Consider the following 19,582-nt stretch of genomic DNA (forward strand, 5'->3'; position numbering starts at 1 on the left):
ATCTCAGTCCACTTCTCAGTACCAAGTTCTGTATCAGACAGCTTCAGGTTCACTGAGATAAACTTCCAGACCAGGTACAGTTATGGAGGAAGGGATATTTATTGACGTCTACAGATCCAGGGGAAGTTCCATGATGGCAGAAAAAGCTGGCCTGCCTTCACAGGCCCAAGCAGAGAGAGAGAGAGAGAAGTACAAGTCTAAATGTCAAAAGACACACAGTGAATCCACTAGGGACATATGACCCATTTAGAAATACAAAAGCCGCAGATGCAGCTTGCCGGTGAACCAAAAGTGAAAGGAAAGAGAAATAGAACAAAGAGATGTTGACAAGCAAGTACAGGGTATAGAAGCAAAGTTTAGTGCATTAAATATGAAGACTGCCTCATAACTTATGAGGGTACACTCACATACACATGTACACTGATTGACCTTCTCAATGAGAATGCCTCACATGGGGCACTAGTCTGCCTGGTACCCGGGAGCCCCATGTTGGGCACCAGATGCCAGGCTCCCCCAGCTGGTAGGTAGTGCTGAGGAAGCACCAGACCCGCTGGTTCCTCCCAAGGGGTTGAGGAAGAGGGTGAATGTGAGACGACTCAGAACCACTCCTAGTCACCAGAGAAGAACCACACTGAGTCGAGAGTCTTATTGAAGCAGGACCTCGCTTTATTGTTACAGGCAGTTGCCTATATAATGTTGAGAACGAAGGCAGGGATTCTAGGATGGGGGGAGAGGTAAGGGCCAATAGTAAACCGCGACCTTTGAGATGATTGGTCCCAAGCACAAGGGAATTCCAACTCCTATGCGGAAGTAGCAGGCCAGAAGCCATTAGGTGTGGCTGGCCCGAGGCAGATCACCAAACTTTAGCTAGACGTAGGAAGTTCCACTAGGTCTCATGCCTGGGCCTCTCAAGGCCAAACATGGTGCCAAAGGAAACAAGGAAGGAAACCAGAACATAAGTGAGGTCATTGTTACTAAGGGCTTAAAAATAGGGTGTATCTTAGTATTAATATATTAAACATTACTTTGTTTTCTCTTTTTGTATTTGAGAAGCTCTTCAGACTATAGAGTTAGAAAGTAAAAGTTTTATTCCAGAGAATAATTTTTGAGTTTTTTCTGTTTTGTTTTGTTTTGCCTGGGTTGTATAGGCATCTATCTACAAGATAGTGTTATTAGACATCAGAATGTATTTATGACCTTTGCAAAGTAGCATGAGTAAAATCAAATGTCAATTTCTGTTCAGAATGTGCCTATCTTTTGTAGTATGTTAACCAAAGGTAGCAGCTTAGTTTTACCTACCAGTCATTGCTACAGGTTATATGTGTCTTAGGTACCCATATGAGTACAGAATCTAGCTGGAGAAGAATGCTATCGATTTAGTAATGCTGCCAAACTTTTTGAAGAGGACTCCTAATGTTATGCCCTGTTATTGGGCTATTTATAAGGTTAACTCCCAAGGCAGGGACTGGCAACAATAACTCCTTTGGCGTTTGGGAATTCCCATCTATGTCATACATCACCCTACCTTGTCAGTTAAGGCAGAGAAATAAGCCCCATTGTTGGAAAGATAGTTTTGTTATCTGTCATATCAACAGTGGCACAGGGTGCCCCAACAGCCATCTACAGTTGTTTGTGTGGTGATTTTTATCAGGAAACCTTGGGCAGCCTTAGTCTGAAAAACAGCCATCATTGAAGCTGATGGACTATTTGGTGGATCATTGTCCCCTAGAGACGGCACCCTCTTTTCACTGTGGGAAATGCTCAGTTTCTTAGAACCCTTGGCGGTAGCTCTCTTCAAGTCTCCAAGTTGCACATCACTGTGACAAGTATTGGTTTAGAATTCTGGAAGGTACTAAGTTTTGTCTGAAAAAAATATATTATTTGTCAGGGTGAAGTTGTAAGTGGATTCTGCTTTGTATGCATAAACAGTACTCCTGGGTGCTTTGGACAAACCCTATTTTATCTCAGTTGTTGAGAAATCCCAAAATCAAATTTCAAAATTAACTTTGAGTGTCTGGGATCTTATTGAACCTTTTTTTTTTAAATTTCTATTTATTTATTTATTTATTTATTTATTTATTTATTTATTTATTTATTTATTTATTTAAGAGCGTCAGACACAGAGAGAAAGACAGATAGAGGGGGAGAGAGAGAATGGGCTCGCCAGGGCTTCCAGCCTCTGAAAACGAACTCCAGACACATGTGCCCCCTTGTGCATCTGGCTAACGTGGGACCTGGGGAACTGGCCTCGAACCAGGGTCCTTAGGCTTCACAGGCAAGCGCTTAACCGCTAAGCCATCTCTCCAGCCCTTATTGAACCTTTTGCAACTTCATGAAAATATTAGAAAGAGATTTGTGAAAAAACATCTAGTAATATCTGTTCATAGGAAAATTTTTAATAGCCTTTAACTACTGCACACAATAATACACATACATACTAGAAGGCATAGGGAAAGTGGCTTCTTCATGGTGACTTACCTGCTGGGGAAATGAAAAGTAAGATTTTGCCAGAACCAATATAGCCATCAGAAATGACTATCAACTAACCCTTGCTCCATTCTAATGCAATTTTTATACTATTAATGTTTTTAGTATTGGTTACCCCACCATGCATCTAACACCAAGATACCTCTAAAAGTCCCATGTAAAGACAGAAAATGATAGTTGTTCCTGTGCCTGGAAAGTCATCATCTATCCTTGAATTGCTCAGTTTGGCTCATTAATAATGCTCTATACTTCATTAAAGTTTTTTCATAAAATGCATTGTGCCAAGCTGTTGTAGGCACAGCTTACCCTGAGAACACCCATACTATCCCTTTGCATCTATGTACTTGAACTCCTTCTCAAATCCCAAATTTGTCTCTGGTCTGAATTTCTCTTCCAGTGGCAAGAATTTTTAAAAACTGTGTAGATGTTTTCCCACCTCCCTGGGACCTCCCTAAGCCTTCATCAATGGCATCACTGAAACTCAATATTAAAAATTGACATAACTAATTTTAAAACTAAGCAAATAAATTTAATAGGCATTTTTACAATAAAGGTATAAACATGATCAAAAGGTAAAAAATACTCTCAACTTCACTAACTTAGGAAATGCAATTTAGTTATCATCCCATATATGTATATATTATTAGCATGGTACTGATAAAACAAAAAAATGCAGATAACTGATGTTGATGAAGATGAAGAGAATGGACTCATAAAATTGCCAATGGAAATTGACATTAGAGAATGCACTATTGAAAACAATATTGTGATTCATCAATGCATTAAAAATGCCTAATTTGTAAGGTCTAGATGATTTTCTGACTATGGAGTAAAACCCGTAGAAAAAACAGAACTTTTCTTTGGCACACTAACAATATTTCCAATGATGTTAGGATCATCCATATTCTACCATCACTCACTATTCCTCAGAAATTTTAGATCTGGAATTGCATAGGGGTTAGATTAGTGTTGATTAATCTGTGTATGCTCAATGTCTATGCCAATGTCATGTATATAATGGGGACTCATTGTGCTTGAATTAATAAAGTGCACAACCTGTAGGAATAAAACCAGTAGATGCATTTCATAAAAACAGTGCTCCAAAAATAAAGAAGTGAACTAATGAAGTAAATACTTAATTTATCATTAATGTATTGAACAGCATGTTTTGTAGAGAGAACATAACATATTCAACATATTTTTTCAATTTATAAATTTAATAGGTACTTGTACATTGAATTGAAATTGAGCCATGTGAAATGAATGTACCATTTTCTGCCATATGAATGCCACTAAAAATCTTTGGGTGGCACCCATTTGGGAAACCAACAAATCTTGAAGAAGAATATTATGAATTTATGGTCAGAAGAGACTGAAAATTAAGTGAGGTAGGATAAAAAATTTCATGACAATGAAGCAAACAAAGCATGGAAAAAATTAGTCTCATTTCTCATTTAGAACAGATGCCATTTGAACAAACCATCCCATGATTAAAACACTAGAAGAACTGAAATCGTTGACACACAAATTTGGTTGAATCTGAAGTGATAGAAAAGCTTGTTTTTCAGATTTGTTTCTTGTCCATAGTTGCATGTGTTGACATATAAAAAGTTACTATTTTGTTTGTTTTTAATTTTTGTGTTGGTTATGGACATGCTTCATATGTAAAGAGCACATGTTGGTAGCATTCTTTTCCTCATCCCTGCCCCTTCTCCGAAGGGACTTTCCTTGTTGGGGATGCAGTTCATCCCCATGGGGATTATGAGTCATGGTTTGTGGGGACAGTTGTCAATTATGGAGAAGAGCAATATCTCTTTGCATAGTGTTCTAATTTGTAGCTCTAACAATTTTCCAACCCCTCTCCAGCAAAATTCTATAACATAATTTTGCTAAAGTATTAATTTTTAAATTTAGGAAAGAAATTTAATGTTGAGACAGAAGTTAATGAGTAAAGGCAAACATGAAAGAACCTGCCATGACCTTACTTAGCAAGAAATACAAATGATTTGCCCTACAAAGGAAAGGCTTAAATCAAAGGCCAGGACTATGATTTTAAAAGGGGGGGGGAAGAGGGATGGAGAGATGGCTTAGTGGTTAAGTACTTGCTTGTGAAGCCTAAGGACCCCAGTTGGAGGCTCCATTTCCTAGGTCCCAGATAAGCCAGATGCACAGGGTGGCACATGCATCTGGAGTTCATTTGAAGCAGCGGGAGGCCCTGGAGTGTCCATTCTCTCTCTGTGTCTATCTCTTCCTCTTTCTCTCTCTGTCACTCTCAAATAAGTAAATAAAAATAAACAGAAAAATTAAATTAAAAAGGCCATATCCTGTTCTTACTGATACTCTCAATATTTCCCATTTTGCATACGAAATCAAAATATGTGTGGCTAGAACTTTCTCCTTCTAAACTTCACCTAGTTAAAAAAAAATAAAAATAAAACAACAAAAAACAACTCTTTGCAGTTAGGCCCATCCTCCTCAGTCACATTCTTCATTGACTGTTGCATTTACTTATCCACTCCTACCAAAAGTAGGACAGGAAGAGAGGAGAGGTATTACCAGATAGATAAGGAAGCAACTTATCTTTTTTTTTTTTTTTTTTCCTTGTGTCTTCTCAAATCCAAATGATGGTACTCCTTCTTTTTTTTATCTGAAAGGAAACCTCATTTAGAGGATGTTTGGGCTCATGAAAATTCACCCACACTAATGTTAGTTCTTATAATAGTCTAAAGAGACCGTAAAGTTAAGCAATCATAAACAAATTTACAGGGCTGGAGAGATGGCTTAGCAGTTAAGGCACATGTCTGCAAAGCCTAAGGACCTAGATTCGATTCTCTAGGTCCCATATAAGCCAAAGACACATAATGGTGCATGCATATGGTGTTCGTTTGCAGTGGCTTGAGGCCTTGGCATGCCTATTCTCACTCACTCTCTATCTCTCTCTCCCTCTCTCTGTCTCTAATAAATAAATTAATTAATTAAAAATTAATAATAATAATGAAATAAAACAAATTTACAAAACCCTACTCTTATCTTCTCCACCTTCCCTCACCAGTCTTACTGTGCTCCAGGCTATGTGAACTTCTCATATCTGGAGAGACCTGGCTGGTTTCTGGTTCACTGCAAACTTCCTTTACCAAACCTCACTAGGCTACTGCTACTCCTTCAGTTTTCACACAATGCAAAGGAGATGGCCAGAGTGCATATACATGTTCAAAATCATCATTATTGCCATTTTGATTAGAAGCTACTTTTTTCTTTAATAGTTATTGTTCAGAGCAATATGGGAATAAAAAAAAATACCTGAATCACTGGACATTGCTTACTTGCACCATAACCACTTTGTTATGCTATATGTAATAAACATACACACATATACATTTGTGTCATAGTCAGTTGGTAAATATTGCTACCTTTCCCTTGCTGGTACAGAAGAACCCAACCAAGAGTAGCTTATGGGAGGAAGAGATTTATTTTGGCTTACAGACTCATGAGAAATGCCATGATAGAAGGGAAAATGTGGCATGAGCAGAGGCTTGAAATCACCTTCTGGCCTTCAGGTGGACAGAAGCGGCAGGATACTCTGCCAGACACTGGCAATGGGGAGCTGCTTATAACACCCATAATCCCTTTCCCTAATATACACCTCCTTAAACAAAGGTCCAATTCCTAAATTGCCATGAGCTGGGGATCAAGTACACAGAAATCATGACTTTACGGGGAACACCTGAAATAAGACACCACAATAGGTAAATATCCTATCATCTTATATGTCTTCTGCATGTGGTAGCTGCATTTTCTTCCAAACATATATGGGTGGTTTAGCTGCTCAACTACAGTTTTGAGCTTGCTGAAGACAGTTGCTGCAGGAAACTGCACTACAGACACACATCTCCATGATGTTTGGCCAGAAACCACTGGCCACATGGATCTGACTTCAGTAACCACAGCTGACATTTACTAAGGCTCAAAAATTTCTTGGTAAAACTCATCCACTGTTGGTGTGAATGTAGGATGGTACAACCACTTTGGAAAGCAATATGGAAACTCGTGAAAAAGCTGACTATAGAGATACCAACAGACCCAGTTATTCCCTTACTGGGCATCTACCCTAAAACCTTCAAACCACAGGCCAGAGAGATTTGCTCAACCATGTTTGTAGTGGATCAATTTGTAATAGCTAAGAGCTGGAATCAATGCAGATGTCCATCACTAGAAGAATGGATAACTAAGATATGGTATAGCTACACAATGGAATTCTATACAGCAGTAAGAAAAAATGAAACAAAGAAATTTGAGGAAAAATGGTTGAACCTGGAACAGATCATTCTCAGTGAACTTAGCCAATCACAGGAAAAAAAAAATATATATATATATATACACACATAGCCACATAGTCTCACTCATCTACAGCACCTAACCTGAATCTACTCAAGATACCTTACATACCCAGCAAGCATCTCATGGACTAGACACTAGGATGGATGGGGAGGGAGGGGAGGGCATCAAAGGGGTTGGAAACATTAATCTATACCCAAACTGCAATGGTAACATAAAATTCTACTTCCTAAAATGCAGACCAAATGGCTGAACCTTCACCAGGCCCTTACAGGAAACACCTGAACCACAAACACTGGAGAGGGTAGGATCAAGTCTAACTTAAATATTCTACATCTTCCCTCCCTCTCTCTCCCTCTCTCTCTCATCTCTAACTATTGTATATTAGTTATCATTTTCCTCATTTTCTTAGTGGGCACTGACCTGTAACTTCCAGTACCAGCATGGGGCTACCATCCATAATGAGCATTTGATCAGGGAAACCTATAAGGTTTCTTAAAAGAATGACAGATTTCTATCAGAGTACTTGATGACCCACCAAAGGTTAGTGGTGAAGACACCATATGCAGCTGACATGTAAAATGGAATGGCATGGCTGGAAGCCAGGAGAGAGTCAGTCCCCAGACAGTTAGTGTGTCTAGTGCCAGAAGGTGCTACATGGGTGACTGGGGGAAATAACCAATATCTGTCCAAGCAACTCATGGTCTAACCTACTTATCAGCAAATAACCTATTGTGATGCCCACACAAGTGCAATAGTGGCACACAGCCATGGTGGGGAACCAACTGTTCTTGATTTGGCTAACTGATCCCCTCAGTGGTATGGGACTCATAGCTGGAGCTGGGAAACAAGTCAGAACCATATCCAAACATAAGCCCACCCTCCAATATCAAGCTACCATCAATCATGGGCTACAAGAGGGCCTACACCTATTAAACTCTCTATGAAAAAAGTAAGGGTTATCTCATTTGTCCTGGTGTTAACTTACTCTCCATTGGTGAATCTGCTTCTCTTTTTCAGATAGATGCAGATCCTAAGGAGAGAGCCACCCCAACATACCTCAATAGGGCCCCGGCTGAAATTAAGGAAAATTGGCTAAACAAGCAAGGGTTCTGTTTTCCTGATGAACCAGATACCAGCACAAGGGGGAAGGAGACCAACACAGAGAAAAATAACTCCTACCAAATCAGAGAGCCAGAGCCTCAGAGGCCCCCAACACCTCATCACTGAAGCAGACCAAAAATGAACCCAACGTGGCTCAGGGAAATTTTGCAGAAGAGGGGGTGGAAAGAATGTCAGAGCCACATGTTGGGTCATTATATGCAGAGACATTTATCATACCAATAACTGTGGGCTAACTTCACAATTCACAACCCATATACGTCAACAAGGAGGGGCCAATGGGGAAGGGGTAGGTCACAGATGAGCCTAATAATGGTACCAAACTGCCTGTATTTGCTGAATAGAAAACTAATTAAAAAAAATTTTCTTGCTAAAAAAAAAATCTTTGAAGCTGCAACTTTGAAATGGCTTTATCCATATGGAGAATATGCCCTTTTACTCACATACAATATCTTCAGTCTGCAGGCCTATCCTTAGAATTATTTTTACCTCTAGTTGATTCACACATCAAATTGTAACTATTGCATCTGAAATATAATTTGAGAATGTCAGGAAATAAATATACTACCTTTGGACAGTATATAAAACAGCATTTATTGCTTTATTGCTGCAGGATAAGATGCAGATAAAGATATGAATATGGCAGATATCTTAAACCACTGTACATTTTGCAATGTATAAGCGTAGCCTAGGAGGCCCTGGGACAAGTCCTTGAGATTACAGCACATGCGCCACTCCTACTTCCCCTGTGAGCCCACCTAAACCTTGCCTAAACACAGGGACACCACCAACACAGGAAACAAGACAATGAAAAAGGGGCAACATAATGCCCAACAATGAAAGGGCCAATGGGAAATGGAGAAGTGGTCTATAGAGATGTCTGTTTTCCTCAATAAACAAGTCTGCTTTCAGCTTCTCACCTGACTCCAAGTCTGTGTCATTGACTCTGTACCTTCTTACACCCACCCTCAAGGGCTGTTAGGGGGTGGGAATCAGGCAACATTGAAGCACATGATTTTATTTATTTTATGTTTTTTAGGTGAGGCCAAGAGGCTAGCCTTCTTTTTTTTTTTTTAAGTGAGAGAGTAAGAGAGAGAGAGATAGAGAATTGGCAAAACAGGACCTCCAGCCACTACAATTGAGCTCCAGAGGAATGTGTCCCCCTTGTGTGCATGTGTGACCTTGCACATGTATTGAGAGACCAAATATAACCATTGTAAGTAACAAAGGCCCAGGCCTGATTTAGATAGAGAACTAGCCAGCGAATGTGCTGACCTTTTGCTTCTGTAAACTTTGCTTGCTTAATTGCTACCTTTCCCCCTAAAGTTTCTGAGGAATCTCCACTTCAAGGACATTGCAGAAACACTCCACTGCTTGGGGGCTTCTGGCCTCCAACCATCTGCTTAGATAAGAAACTGAGGAATCTCCACTTCAAGGACAATGGGGATTACTTCATCTGCCTGGAGTGCCCCTAGCTCCTGCCCCCAACTTTGCCCACTGAAACCCCAAGCCAATCAGAACTGTTTAAATCAACCAGTCATGTATCTATCCCCTACTTCTTTGTTCGAATTCCTATATGAACCCCTTCCCCCAAAAGAAAGGGGCTCTCTCCCTCACTACCTCTGGGCTGGAAGATGTGGATGGAGCCCAGTCCTAGTCTTGCAATAAAGAAACCTGTTGCTTTTACATTAGAGTGTCTTGGCTTCTGTGGCAGTTCTCTGGGTGACTCCTGGGTGACCGGGGGACTTGGCTCCTGGTCAGGGGTCTTGGCACAACAGTATCATGTTGTGTGTCTGGCTTATGTGGGACCTAGAGAGTCATACATGAGCTCTTAGTCTTCATAGGCAAGTGCCTTAACCACTAAGTGATCTCTTCAGCCTACTAAATTATTTTATATTTTTATTTATTTTATATTTTAATTTTTTGCCTTGCTACATTCACATTGATTGTGGATGAGAGTATGCATGCATGCAAAGTTCAGCTCTCAAGACCCACAGCTGAATAAAAAGAATGGTTTGTTAAAAGGCTTATCTATATGAAACTAGTACTGCATTTTAATTTACTAAAAGAATGTCGATCTACTAGACTTTGGTTTACACCTTTTTAATGGTAATAATTTTTATGTTAATTGAATATGATCTTCATTTGTTAGCCTGGATCTTACTTCATTAACATAGATCATAAACTTCATGAAGAATGGTTCTCAATTAATGGCAAAATCGACTCTTTCTCAAAACAAATATAAGGTGCATGTTATGCCCAGTTTGGGCTTAAACTCGGACTTTTGACTTCACCAATGCAGTGGATCTGTACAAAAAGCCCTGAGCAGCAGGGGGGCAGGTTTTTTATAGGGATTTGAACAAAGAAATAGGGAAATGGTTATATGATTGGTAGATTTAAGTAGTAACTGCCCTTGTATTTTTCTGATAGGCTTAGGAATGCTGGGGGGCAGAACTGGTGGGCAGGGGGCTAGGGGAATTTCAAGCAGATTAGGTAACCTTTATTGTGATTGGCTATGTGTGTTTGAGGAACTTAAGCAACTTGTCTTATGACTATAGAAATGTATGGCATAAGCAATTTGTGATCTTTTTTCAGTAACTGTTAAATTCTTATTTAAACCTTGCTGGGAAACAGAAACTTAGGCCTACTGATGATTCTGAAGCCTGACATGGCATTCCTCTGGTTCCTGAGTCCTTCAGTGCATATGTGCCAGCAATGTTAAGTTTATGATGACTGAAGAAACCACTCTAGCAGTCCAAAACTGAATTCCCAGAAGCATGCATGCCTGGATATAGTAGAATCCAAGGCAAATCTAAAAAGTTTCCTAGAGATCCTTATTCATAGGGCACTAATGAATCGAATTTCACCTGATATAATTAACTCAGACTTTGTTAACAAAAATTTTTACATGATAATCATTTTCTGCATCTTTTTTAGTTTAAAAATGGATCACAAACAATGAAACGTTATATGAAACCTGAATAGGTAATCTGGAAAATGGATCAAATATTTTCACAGTTTTAAAGTCTCCCAGACATTAGCTAAGGCTAAGTAATTTACGTGGTACATGATACTAAATATTTATCAAAGTTCTTGAATGTTTCTATTGATTAGTTCTCGTATGTAAAAGTGAGTACATTTAATCTTGGTCTTCATAGAATTTTTTTTAATCATATGAATTTCCATTGGTTATTATGCCATTGTTTTTGTGAGATGTCATTAAAATAAAAGGGAAACTTTTCTTGTGAATGTAATTATAATATAAAATTTAAATAAATAAGAAATGTTATATTTAAAATACCATAATAGAAAGAAGTGCAATAACAAGTTTTTTACATTAGTGATAATTTCAAGAATATTTTTGCTAGAAAAAATAAATTTTATTGTGCAGTGAAAGTTGAGTATTTTACATATTCTAACACATTAATAGTGTTCATAAATTTTGGAAAATAAAATCAATTGTGTAAATGATAAAAGCTTGTTGTGTATCTGTGACGCTTCCTATTGCCAGAGAATGAAGTTTCAGAGTTAGTAGCTTCTTTTCTTTTTCTTCCCAGATGTCACATATTAACAGCACTCAGAAAAGGTGTCTTTCTGCCTCCGAATAAATTACACCGCACTGAAAAATCTTCAGGCCAGAGGTTAAAAATGTGTAACAGTAGCAAAACAAGCTGATTTAAATTAGTCCCAAATAGAATTCATCAATGTTCTCCATCCCTGCTGTACTTTCGGAGCAATGTGCCCAGTGACGGCGCCCTCTTCTGGCTGCTTTTAGGAACAGTACCATAAAACTGCAAAAAGAAGCACAGGAACTGAAGGAGACTTCGAAATAGAAGCTATATGCCCAGAAATGCATTTAAAAGTAGCAATAGGCAGTCATTAAAGTGCTTGCTGCACAAGTGTGCATGAGGACCTAGTTCAGAGTCCAGCACCCAAGTAAAAGCTGGAACAGCAGTCCACACTTGTGACCTCCAGGGAGGAGGCAGTGGGGCCTTGTCACAGGACAGCCAGCCAGTCTAGCCAACTGTGTGTTCTCCAGGTTCAGTTAGTCAAGGTCAATATTTGTCCTCCACTCTCTGGCGCACACAAGTGAAGGTGCGCACATGCGTGTGCATCACACACATCCACATACAAAAACAGTTATATAAAACAAATAGTCATAGAAAGGAAGAAAATTGCCCTCACCTTTTCCTTTCAGTCCCACTGACAATTCATTCCTATGCATTGGGCTCCCACTGGTGACTTCTCTATAGAGGTATTTTCTATTTTGTGATTTATCCAAATAGTGACAATGTTTTATCATTTTCTTTCTAAACTTTTGGTGGTATTCGTTTTTTGTTTTGAAATATTTGAGTTAACACAAAAGTATTGTGGAATATAGAGTGCTTTTCTGTCATTCCTTGCCTGATAAAGCCTAGTGTCTTTTGTTTTGATTAGTTTTACTTATCCGTTTGGAACATTTGTTGTAAACTTTTATGCAGCTGTTTTCTGTTTAGCTCCTAACCCACACAAAGTGGAGATTCTATTTCTAGCACATCTCATTTATAGCTGCTCTCCTGCAGGGGAGCCAGGAAATCCCTGTTTATTTTTCTTATCCTGTTTGTAGCTAAAGAGGAGGAAAAAAAGTAGGGGGAGAAGAAAGAGGAGGGGGAGGAAAATAAGAAAAGGAAGAAGAGGAAGAGGAGAAGGAGAAGTAGAGAAATGTCACACTGCCTCATATTGTTTAGGATTTTGGATATGCAGTATGTCCAGATTTTCCATGAAAATAGCCATGACTTTATGGGTAGCTACTAAGACAATTTTTCTTGGAGTTGTGTACTAATTTTGCTTTCTAACACCCACAATTGCTAAGAATTTATATTTATTTATGCTTCTCTTAGTTCTATTTTTCTAAATTAAATTGGAAGCCACAGCAAAGCATGTTATTAAATATTGTATATTGTCTTCTGCACAAATCAAGATATTGCATTCATGAAAACTCAACAGATGTGTCTCTCTGTATAAGACCTGCATAAGAAAGAATGAATGAGTCAACAAAACAAAGAAATGTATGAATGAAGAAGAAAAAAGAGATAGAAGTAGGAGGGATTATCTGGAGAGAAGTATCAACAGGAGTGGGAGAGGATAAAAGGGTAAGTGGTGAGTAGAATCAAAATTCACTGTATGCCAAAAATACTCAAAAATTAAACTTTGAAACACATTTTTATAAGTTATATACACAGTGTGTTTACAGTCATGTTGGTACTATTGTTAGCCTCCTACTTGTTCTCCCCCACCTGCAGGGACCCTCCTCTTGGGGAATATGTGTCATGCATTTTGGGGTAAGCCATCAGTTATGGGTAAGAGGCAATATCTCAGTTCATAATGATCTGCAAATTTTCCTGAGGCATGTTGGGTTTGTTTTGATCTACTTCAGTGATGAAATTTTGGAGGCTTTTGTGTATTCAGATATCTGGTTTGGTAGGAGTTGAGTGTTGTCTGTGTTTATCTCCTTCACCCTTGTGCTGGTACCAGGTTCACCAAGAAAGTGGCACTCTTGCTCATTTCCTCAATTACTCTTGGTTTCAGCTGGGGCCCTGTTCAGGTGCAATGGGCTATTTCCTGAGGATCTGCATCCATCTGAAAAAGAAAAGCAAATTCTCCAATGGAGAGTGAAGTCAGCACCAGATAAATGGGATGACCATTATTATTTTAGAGAGATTTTAATAGGTATAGGCTCTCTTGTAGCCCATGATTGGTGGGACCTTGGTAGTGGAGAGCAGGCACCTTTTTGGATATGGTTCTGACTTGTTTCCCAGAACCAGCTATGGGTTCTGTTACACTGAGTGGATCTCTTAGACAAATAAAGATCAGTTGGTTACCCACCATGGCTGTGTGCCACAGTTGCACTTGGGTGAGCATCACATTAGGTGCTGGTGAGTATCTTAGACCATGAGTTGTGTGGACAGATGTTGGTCATTTTCCCTCAGTTGCTCATGTAGCACCTTCTGGAACTAGACAAGTTAACTGCCTGGGGACTGACTCTCTTCCAGATTCTAGCTGGGTCACTCCATGTTCCATACCAACAGCATATGGTATCTTCAGCAGTAGGGTCTTACCAATAACCTTTGTGGATCAGTAAGTACTCTGGCTTCTGTCTTCTTTTGGAAAACCTTGTACATCTCTCTGATCAACAGTTCATTGTGGTTGTTAACCACTTGCTGGTACTGGGAGTTACAGGCCAGTGCCAAGGAAAAGAAGGAAGAAAAAGACAGGTAATATAAAAGAGATAGAAGAGAGGGAAGAGGGAGAGAGAAACAGGAGAATATTAAAGGTAGTCTTCACCTTACACTCTCCAGAGGCCTGTTATTCAAGAAATCCTCTAAGGACTTGACAAATATTCAACCATTTACTCAGTTTTAGGATGTAGAATTTTGTGATTCCATTGCCACTTGTGTTCAGTTTTGTGTTCCCCCACCCCCAATCTTACCCTCCCTTCCCACTGCACCCTTCCTATTGTCTGGTCCTTGAGATGCTTATTAGATATGTCAGCATCTCAGGCCAATTCAGGTTAGCAGCCACAGATGAGTGAGACTATGTGACAATTATCTTTCTGTGAGGGTGAGTTTGCTGAGAATGATTTGTTCCAGGTTCGACCATTTTTCTTCAAATTTCATTGTGTCATTTTTCCTTACTGCTGTATATAATTCCATTGTGTAGATATACTACATCTTGGTTATCCATTAGTCTAATGATGGGCATCTGGGTTGATTCCAGCTCTCAGCTATTATGAATTGAGCAGCTATAAACATGGTTGAGCAAATCTCTCTGAGCTGAGATATGGAGCTTTTAGGGTAAATGCCTAGTAAGGGAATCACTGAGTCTGTTGATAACTCTATAGTCAAACTTTTTATGAATCTCCATATTTCTTTCCATAGTAGTTGTACCATCTTACATTCCCACCAACAGGGAAGGGGAGTTCCTGTTTATCCATATCCTCATCAGCATTTGTTTAAATTTGATGTTTTAATGTTTGCTATCTTTATTGGAGTAAGGTGGACTCTCATAGTTGTTTTACCTTGCACTGCCCTGATGATTAGGGATGATGAACATTTTCTTAAGTGTGTGTTTTCCATTTGTATTTCTTCCTCTGAGAACTACCTGTCCATTTTTTGCTCCATTTTGTGAGTGGGTTGTTTGACATTTTATTGTTTATGTTATTGAGTTCTTTGTAGATTCTAGAAATTAGGCCTCTGTCAGTTGTATAGCCAGCAAAAAATGTCTCCCATTCTTTTGGTAATCTATTGGCTCTGATTATTGTATGTTTGTCTATGAAGAAACTTTTCAGCTTCATGAGTTCCTAATTATTGAGTGATTATTTAAGTTCCTGAGGTACTAGGGTTTTGTTCAGAAAGTCTTTTCCCATTCCTATATCATGGAAACATCCTCCTATTCTTTCTTCCAATAGTAGCTGAGGTCGTTGACCCATTTGGACTTGGTTTTTGTGCATGGTGAAATATGTGGATGGAATTTCATTTTCCTGCATACGGTTGTCCACTTTTTCCAGCACCATTTGTTGGAGATGCTGTCTTATTTCCAACCTACATTGTTAGGGCCTTTGTCAAATATCAACTGGTTGTGGTTATTTGACCCAAATCCAGGTGTTACTGGGTGGAGGTCCCATGGGGGAACACTAGCCTGCTGGCCTGGGTCGACACACAGGGGTGGGATGATGGCAAATTTCTTCTGTGGAGCTCTGTGGTGGCTAGAACACCTGGGGGTGAGACATTAGCCTCCTTGCCTGAGTTTGTGCATGGAGGGGCAGCAGTGAGTGGAATGGTGTTAGTACTGGAGGTCTCTTGGGGGAATGCAAACCTGCTGGCCTGGGTCCATGCATGTATGTTGGGGGTGTCAGCATATATGAATTCATCATTCTTATATGAATATTTAATCTATCTTCTACATCTATATATGTAAAACAACACATACTTAAATTGCACCATGACTTACATGCTTTCATATTTTATGCTGCCTGGTTCTCAATAAAACATAAATCTTGAACACACATGTCCATTAATTTACTTTTATTTAGTTTTGTTTTGAGGTAGGGTCTCTTCCTAGCCCAGGCTGACCAATAATTCACTCTGTAGTCATAGGGTGGCCTTGAACTCATGACAATCCGCCTACCTTGGCCTCCTAAGTGCTAGGATTAAAGATATTTGCCATCACACCTGGCTTCATAAATTTACTTTGTAATGAAAATAAAAATCCTAATTTAATATTCCCAGCCGAAGAGAAAACCTGGTTAAAATTTGTAATAAGTCTTGAATGTATAGTGAGATGGAATCAGTAATCACCACGTACCTTCTCTTAACCTGTCCACCACCGACAACAAACCCTTCTGGTTACTGTACCCTCTGTGATTCAGTCTCTGCTTTTCCTCGTCTTAAAATGCACCTCAATTCTTCTTCACAGACAAATAGACAGAAAAAGTGCATTCCTCAAAGCATCACTGAGCACATAGTTTTTTGACAGTACAAAGCCTTACAACTTGATAATGTAATGTCACATTATAATACTATGATGCTCAGCATACAAGTCAACTTTCTATCAAATTTTGTCTTCTCTTCCTCTTACCTTATATTATTATTTATATACACTAAAATATTTTCTACTCCCAGTATCCTGCTTTTCTGGGTAACTTTTTCACATATGTCTAATTCTGTAATCCCATCCTTCCCCAATCACTTTCCATCTATAGTATTTCATTGTTAAAAATGTCATTATTTGCATATTTTCACATATCACTGTCCAGATAAGTTAGAATATTTCATAAATCACTCCTTTAGTGATAAATGGACCCCAAGCTATGTTGGTGCTTGTAATAGCACACATTTATTTATCTATCTTATTCTAGTCATCAATTATGCTGAGATTGCATGCCTGCCCTGAGAAACATTTTCTTTTAGCAGCTACTACAAATATTCACTTTCATTCCATAAGAAAGAGAATCCTTCATCAAATGCAAATGTTAACATGATCTGTGCTGAAACAATTATGAAATCTCAACCAGACTATGACTGACTGGGTATGCAGAAACACATGTCCTTAGTACTTGGGCACATGACCTCTGAAATATTTGATTTCTCTGCCTAGACACGAGCCCCTCCTTTTCCTTGTATGTCTGGTTTTACTCAGAATCAGTTTATGTTCTTTACCTATAATTGAGATGCTTTTCTCTTGACATCAACTTAACCTGAAATTCCCATATACATACATAAGCTTGAAAAATGTTGGTCACTGGACCAACTTCAGTGTATTTTGGCCATTTTCCTTAATTTAACCTCACAGCTAGACTAGAAAGAACCTAGGAGTGGACTGCCTTATAAGGTTTCAAAGGTTTTCCTCAGGGTTACAAGTTTTCATGCATTTGCACATTTTCACATATGCTTGACCTGTCCATCAATCCAACACCACTGACAAAACAATGTTCATCATCTGTTTCATGAGCCATAGGTTCCTCATCTTTAAGCTGCAGTAGATTAAATAATATTTGGTGTAATTTTCAGAGATAGGAGGCAATCTTTTCATTTTGCTGGACTGTGCTTAAGACTGTGTATGTAGGCAAAAATTATTACTTGCCTTTCTGGTAAAAACAATATTTTGGTCATTGCAACTTCATACTAAAAAACAAAGGGAGGGTTGGAAGAGAGAGAAAGAGATTACAATTGAAATACCAATTTCTCTGTGATAAGCTTTTCCCAGTCAGAATGATGTTTATATCTATCCAGTTTCATGCTTCTTGAAACAAGCTGTTCAGTTTTGCACTATAGAATAAGCTTTACATGCCAACCTCCTATTTGTCCCCTACCCATCTACAAAGAACAGGTTTCTTAAAAGATCAAGAATTCTACTTGTATGGAACATTCAACATGTAATAGAAGGAAATACATACTTTCATTTTAGAAGCATCTTCATCAGAGTACTGGGTTTTGCTCTGTGGTGAATATTTTTTGTTATTGCTTTTCAGTTTATTTAATTTGAAGCCTTCAGTATGATTTATTTTCATTTTTCTTTATAATGACAAGCCTGAGAAACTGTATATTCCTCCAAGGATTTCTTGTTTCTTCTTAAATTGTAAAAATCTATGGACTTTAAAAATATCCATCCATCCATCCATCCATCCATCCATCCATCCATCCATCCATCCATATTTTGCCAAGATCTCTCAATTTTAGCTTCAACTTGTCTTCAAAAATCCCATTCTTCCTAACTCCTACTGTGTCTGTCTTTCATGTGTCTGTTTCTTCTTTCTCACATGCTGTCTTTCACATTCCATGTTGATGATACTGCCAGTGATTGTTTCCTGTATATAAATAGAAAGAAGCAAAACCCAAATAGAACAACTCCTTTGCAACGCCACAGCCATGATGGAATATTGCTTGCAATTGGAGATGGCTAATTTCAGATATTGAAAATAAGTCTCTTTCTGGGTAATTTTATACCGGGTTTATCTGCCCAGCAACACTATTTCCCCAAAGTTTACCTACTGGACAATTCTGTAAAGATATTTTTATCAGATGTGCACCTTGCACTTGGGTAAGATTGTATAGAGTTAAATTACCACAAATAAAGCCAAACTTGTTTATTTATTTATTTATTTTGCAACTCTTGCAATTATGAAGTCAAAGGTGAAATCATGCCTCTACAGTTCATTTGCAGTTCCTGAGCCTGATAACACACACTGTGTGTGTAAGTTACAGAGTCTTTATATTAAGGAAGGTATTGTTCATTACATAAAGTAATTCACAACAGAGTTCCTAGTGTATCATTCAAGTAAATTTGTGACATAGTTTAAGCCCTCCAAGACCTATGGAATAAGTCTATGTACTTATTCTCTTCCACTACTTTTGTGCCTTGTATATTTTGTTAGCTGTATGCAAACACACACTTTCAGTAAGATTCACCTTGTATAGAAACAAATATAATTTAACTGTAGCAAATGGCATATTGAAGGAACTCAGTTTTCACTTTGATTTTGAGATCATTATGTATGAGTATAATAATGAAAATTAATTTCATGTTTGTGTTAGCTTTGGTGTTCTTGAAAACTGAGGAGATATTTTGAATCAGTAAAAAAGTAAGATTGTTGAACAGTATCAGATTCCCTAATCATTTTTTATTATTAAGAATAGCATTATTATTGGGCTAGAGAGATGGATTAGTGGTTAAGTGCTTGCCTGTGAAGCCTGAGGACCCTGGTTCAAGGCTCGATTCCCCAGATCCATGTAAGCCAGATGCACAAGGGGGCACATGCATCTGGAGTTTGTTTGCAGTGGATAGAGATCCTGGCGTGCCCATTCTCTCTCTCTCTCTCTTTCCCTCTCTCTCTCTTTCTCTCACAAATAAATAAATAAAATAAACAATTTTTTAAAAGAATAGCATTATTACAACCCACTTAAATTTCACAATGGAGGAAGGAAGCCTCAACACTCATATACTGAAAAGGTGGCAGGAATAAAATTAGTGAATGCTTCCAGCATCTCTGAATAAAAGATTATGAACTTGACTATTTTATGGTGATCAATGCATTTACTTCATACATTACCTGAATAATTTCTCAGTAATGAGTGAATTGTAAATAAACTGTAATGATGAG

This window comes from Jaculus jaculus, chromosome 9, assembly GCF_020740685.1.
Source record: "Jaculus jaculus isolate mJacJac1 chromosome 9, mJacJac1.mat.Y.cur, whole genome shotgun sequence".
NCBI lineage: Eukaryota > Metazoa > Chordata > Mammalia > Rodentia > Dipodidae > Jaculus > Jaculus jaculus.